This window comes from Fukomys damarensis, unplaced genomic scaffold (genome assembly GCF_012274545.1).
Source record: "Fukomys damarensis isolate Sample0158 unplaced genomic scaffold, DMR_v1.0_HiC HiC_scaffold_39, whole genome shotgun sequence".
Lineage (NCBI taxonomy): Eukaryota > Metazoa > Chordata > Mammalia > Rodentia > Bathyergidae > Fukomys > Fukomys damarensis.
The window spans coordinates 100,227,929-100,234,050 of NW_022900951.1; positions in this window are offsets into that span (position 1 = coordinate 100,227,929).

Genomic DNA, 6,122 nt, shown 5'->3' on the forward strand with positions numbered 1-6,122 from the left:
AGTTTGCTGAGTCATAAGGCCCAAGTGACAGGGCAATACGCACTACGGTATAGATGTGCTGCAGAGCCATTCTTCAAAGCCCACTCGCAGCTGGCAGCTTTGCAGGTTATTCCATAAATGGGTCAGAGCCACATGCCCAGATACCATCTATAGTGCATCCTACATTCAAAGAGATCCACTGAGAATGGGTTTCTCTGCAGTGGATGATGCAAGAAAAGACAACTTGTTTTAGGGGAGATATTCTGGAATGCTCCAGATCACTGGAACCCTAGCAATATATCCTCATAGCAGCCACCAGAAGTTTCAAGAGGTTTATCTCCTATCCTTTAGCCACAGACATCTAAAAAGACGATCAACCTCCTTCCGGAATACATTATGACAGAAAACAAAGTTTAAGACGGCAAGAGAGTAAGTCAAAATTTTGGTGCTGGGAACTGAACCCAGGGCCTCACATGCTAAGCACATGTTCTTCTACTGAGCTACACACCCACAGTGCAAACTGTTTCAGGCTCTGAACTGATGCTAATTTTGTGAAACCCAATATGCCACTGTAGTTCATCATTAGAGCCAGGACTTAGGGGAGTTAGATTCTAAATGAAGTCTTGCTCTGAATCCCTTTCAATGGGAAGTCGTACCCATCCTGGCAGAATAACCTTGTGTTATCATTTCTGCTATTTTCCAAGGCAATAGATGCCAGAAACTGTGTTAATTTTTTCCAGTAAAGATACCCACATCAGAGCCAGGTATGATGGTGCATGCCTGTAATCCCAGCACTTTGGGAATCTAAGGCAGAAGGATCACAAACTCAAGTCCAGCCTGGGCAATTTAGGGACTTAGTGAAACTCTGTCTCAAAATAAGAAAGGGCTGGGGATGGACCTCAATGTGAGGACCCCAGGTACAGTCTGGGGTGGGGGGAGAGAGAGAAAAGAAGAAGAGGAGGAGGAGGAAGAGAGGGAAGAGGGGAGAGACCACTTTGGGAACCTCAGTTGTGATTGGTGCTGTCATCCTGATTGAATTAACAAGAATCCACTACATTCTCCAAAACCTGTGTGACTTTTTTCTATAGGCTGCACAACCAAATTAAATAGGATATAGGCTTGAAGTCATTGCTTATTTTTTTTTGAGATCGGGAGTTTACTATGTTGCCAAGGCTGGCCTTGAACTGGTGGCTCAAATGATCTTCCTGCCTCAGCCTCCCTACTAGCTGGAACTATACACATTACCACTGTGCCTGGCTCTGGCTCTAAATTTCTAGTTTTAAAGCTCTTGGTTTTGGCTCTAATCTCTTCTTTGTTTCAGGGCTTCAGTGTTGCCTGAGAATCAGGAATAAGAGCCGGAAAAAGTAGTTGCAGGCTCATGCCTTTCTGTAAGGCCCCTTCTTCCATGGGTTAGTGGGTCAGAAAAATACCATGATGTGTGGTGATTCTGCCAAGATGGGGACAAATTCCTATTGAAAGGAATTTACAGAGAGGACTTTGTTTATAAACTGACATTAAGTCCTCAGTCTGCTGACGCACTACAGTGGCACATGTATTGCGTCTCTAAAAATTAGCATGAATTAGAGCCAAGATCTGATAACTCAGTGTTCTAAATCTTTTCCGTTGGTCATGGTCCTCTAGTAAATGGCCACAGGTCCTAGTCAGAGGAAGACTTTCAAGATTTATAGTATACATTTATGACAGCATTGCAGCAGGGACGTTTCTCAAAGAGATCTGGCCTCCCTCTTAATCAAGGGGTTCCAGACCTGTAAACCAACTTAGAGCTGAACCCAGAGTCTGCCAACTTTCTGCTTACCAAACCTAGGACTTTAAAGCTCCTATCTATAGTCACATCTATGTTGTTCCTAGGTACCATAATTCCATAATTACCTAGTGTAACAGACGAAAGTGAAAATACTCTGATTACTACCCTATCCTTGCACTTTATTGTTAATTGGTCCCACCTTATTGCTGAAAGTACCATCACCTATTCTGTACCCTTTAGGACTCCACTGAAGTCAGGGAGTCCAGTTCCACTTAAATCATCTCCCACATCATCTCTGGGTTACAGAGGATATTGCACAAGGCTCTTCTGTAATACAGATGCTACCATCCCCAATGTATTTCCTAATGCCTTAGTGAAGAGAGTTCCCTCCCAGGAGAGTAGCCAACTCAGTTTTCCTATGGCTGTATTGGTTTCAAAGGTAAAAACCCGCAACCTAGGAAACTTAAGTTCTGGGCAAACCATGACAGTGAGTCACCCTCCAATCCAGACCTTCTGACACTGAGCAGATGATACTTAACATATCCACTTCAACATCCCCCTCCTTTTGGGCATTTGGGGATCTTGGCTATGATGAGATCGAACACTTCTTATGACAGTGGAGGGAACAAGATGTTGTAGGAGTTGGTCTTGAGGAGAATCAATATTCCTTATGAAGCAAACACTTTAATGGACACTAAGTCACTGGGAGATTTTCATGCAGAGGAAGATTTGTGACTTTAGTCAGAGATATAAGGTTATTTCTACTGGCAAGAAAGGCTCAGGAGGACTTGGAGGTTAAATTTTTCTCAGCCTCATATGTTTATGCCTAAATATTTCCACCTGGTGTGTTAGGGTCCTGTTCTTTCCCCAGGAGTGTCCTTAACTTGGCCTAAGAGTCCCAGCAAGGCTGAACCTTTAATTAATGCTGCACCTCTGCAACATTTATAATCAGTCCCTGAGTGTGATCTTCAGGCATATCTGTTCCACAGCTCCAGGAGATTCAAGACTACTTTCATGCTGGCATTGAGACTTTTATTTTCCACTGTGATCTGAGTTGTCCATTCAAGTCTTTCAATTTGTCCTTTTTTGTGTATAAACTCTCTAGGGTCATCAGAAACATTTACCCCTTGCCACACTCTTTGCAATCATCATTGTCACCATAGGGACTAAGTGCTCTAGCCACTTGATTACCCAAAGCTTTGCACTTCAATTTCATCCAATTTTAAGCCACCATCAGTGATAATGTGAGTAATCATGATTCAGTACATGCCACATTACAAGTGACCCATTTACTCCTAGCAAAGTGGTTGTTACAGATCACACTTTTTAGAAAGCAGAAGCTGAAACTGAGTCAGGAGTGCAAAAGGTTTATGGAAGACTGAGACCTGTGGAGAAAAAAGTAGGAAGTAGTAGGACTGGACAGAGGCAGTACAGGTAAGCAAGACAAACCCAAATCTGAAATATGTATTGATTCCATTCAGGAAAACTCACTGTCCCCTCGAAGGTAGAAGGGGTGTGATACAAAAAGCATGGCACAACGTGGCTGGCTGGTGTCCCCTCATCTGCTGGTACTATATCAAGGACTCAGCACTGGTCTCTGCTTTTGCTTTCTTGGATACTCAGCCATGGTATTAGCTAAATCAACCATGGAAAGGTGAAGCCCATGCTACTGGGCCCATGCATGGTCTCCATACCTGCCTAGGCAACCACCTGTTCATGGGACCCATTGTACAGTAAGTGAGGTGGCTAAAGAGAAAGTTGGGCTAAAAATCTACAAGATAGTCTATCTTATTCATCTGGTTATTGAGAACCTTCTTTACAATGGATGCTCTCTAGCAGTATTAATTTGAGACACAAAGTTCTGCCCCCTCTCAAGAGTCCATCTATATATCTTACATATTTCTCCTTAACACTGGTATGCCAGCATTGCTCCTTCCCTACCTCTGTCCAGTGAGCCAAAATATTTGCCACTTCCCAGGATTCATTGTGTATTCATACATCAGGCCTCATCTCCGCCAAAACAAGGTAAATCACCAAAGAAACTGCCCACTACAGTGTTTTCCCCTTAGTAGACAGAAAAAATTGCAAAAGACAGACAGGTATTTCACAGGAGAGCAAAAACAAATGTAATCAGAGAAATGCAAAATAACCTCATATAATATACACATCTCCACCAAATTACTAACAATTTAAATTTCAGTGTACATAAATGAAGTTCTATTGAAACCCAACCATACTCTTTCATGTACATGTTGTCTATGGACACTTACATGCTGCAATGACCGAGACGTATAGTTGTGACAGATTATATGGCCCACAAAGCCAAGAATACTTACTCTTTGGACCCTTATTTAACAAAAAAAGGATAGTCCTTTTTCTAAGCAGCATAGTTAAAGAAATTTTTAATTTAAATATAAGGTAGATTAAACACAGGATTTCAACATTCCTTTAATTTGGAACATTGTTAAGGACATCATAGCAAAGAGAATAGCAGAGAGAGTTAATATCTTTTTCCTGGGAGATACCTAGGAATAGAGCTGGGGAAATGCTTACTCAGAAAAAAAAAATCAAAGTCAGAGGTTCTCAAACTTGAGTGTGCTTCAAAATCCCTGGAGGGCTTGTTAAAACACAGATTGTTGGGCCCTGCTCCCAGAGTTAATAATTTTGCAGATCTGGGAAGGTAGGGCTTGATAATTTGCATCTCTGACAGGTTCCCAAGTAATGCTGCTACTGTTGATCTGGAGATTTTGAGAATTGTTTCCCTAAATGTTAGTAGTTCTTAAAGTGAGATACTTCAGCAGCCCAGATCAGAATCACCTACATCTGTGGTTTTTATGGGATGGGATTTATGTTTGAGAGAAGAAATATAATAAACAAACAAATAGACATATCACAAAGGTAAAGTAGAACAAGGAGAAGGAAGAGTGGCATCATGCTTACTTTAGATAGGATGGTAAAGTTAAGTGACTCTAATAAAAAAATGAACAGAGGGGCCGGGGATTTAGCTCAGTGGTTCAGTGGCCTGCCTTGCAAGCGCAAGGACCCGAGTTCAATCCCTGGTACTAAAAAAAAAAAATGAACAAAGATCTAAATGAATAGACTGTAAGCTATAAATTATAATAATTCATATTTGTAATTTTTTGGTTTTTAAGATAAGGTCTCATTATGCAGTTCAGGCTGGCCTTGAATTTACTATGTAGCCCAGGCTGGCCTAAAAGTAGCATCAGTCCTCCTGCCTCAGCTTCCCAAATGCTGGAATTACAGGAGTGCGCCACCACACCCAGCTCATCTTTGTGTTTGAGGAAAGAGCATTATGGAAAGAAAAAAAAAGTCAGTGCAAAGACCCTGAGACAGGAATGTGCTCCGTACATATACCCAGAATAATTCGAAATCAAGAATTTGATTCTTTGCTCTTGGTACTTATGTTCTTCCTTCCTCCAGAGCAATAAGCTTCAGTTTATTCACTATCACACAAATAGGATCATATGACATAATCCACTCTGCAACATGCACTTTCCCTTTATTACAAATCATGAATAGGCTTTAATGTCGTTAAATTTAAGATAGTCCTCTTTGTTTACAAGGGCTGCATTGTATTTCACTGTATCATATTGTAGGGATTTATTTTGAAAAGATCAATTATTTAATCAGCATCCTATAGATGAGCGGCTAGACTGCTTCCAGTTTTTAACTACAAGCCCTCAAATGCTATAGTGACTATGTGTAAATATGGTGCATGTGTACTTATTCATGTGTTCCTTTATGTATTAAAAATGTACTGAATAGCTACTATGTGTTAGGAACTTTGCTATATCCTGAAAATACATTGGTGAACAAAACATACACGATTTTTTTTCACATGGACTATATGATCTACTGGGGAGAACATCACTTAATAAATATATAATGAAAAACCGTGAAGAGTGCTATCCATGAATGGCAGATACTCTTTTTCAACTGATTCAACTCTCAGCCCTAATCCCACTTTTATGAACTATTTTCCAGGTAAAATTTTGGTCAATGAGACCTAAGTGGGTTGTGGTAGGCAATAAGGGATCCCCAGAAGATGTCCATTGCCTTATCCCCAAAACCTGTGAATATGCCAGGTTACATAGCAAAGAAATTTTAAGGTTGGAGATGGAATTAAGGTTGCTAGCCAGCTGCCTTTAAAAGAAAGATTATCCTGAGTTATTCAGATAAATTTTAAATAATCCCAGCCAGGCATGGTGGCCCATGCCTCTAATCCCAGCATTTGGGAGGCTGAGACAGGAGGGTCACTGTGAGTTTGAGATCAGCCTGGGCTACATAGTGAGTTCCAGGTCAGTCTCAACTACATAGTGAGACCCTGTCTCAAAAAACCAAAAAAAAAAAAGAAAGA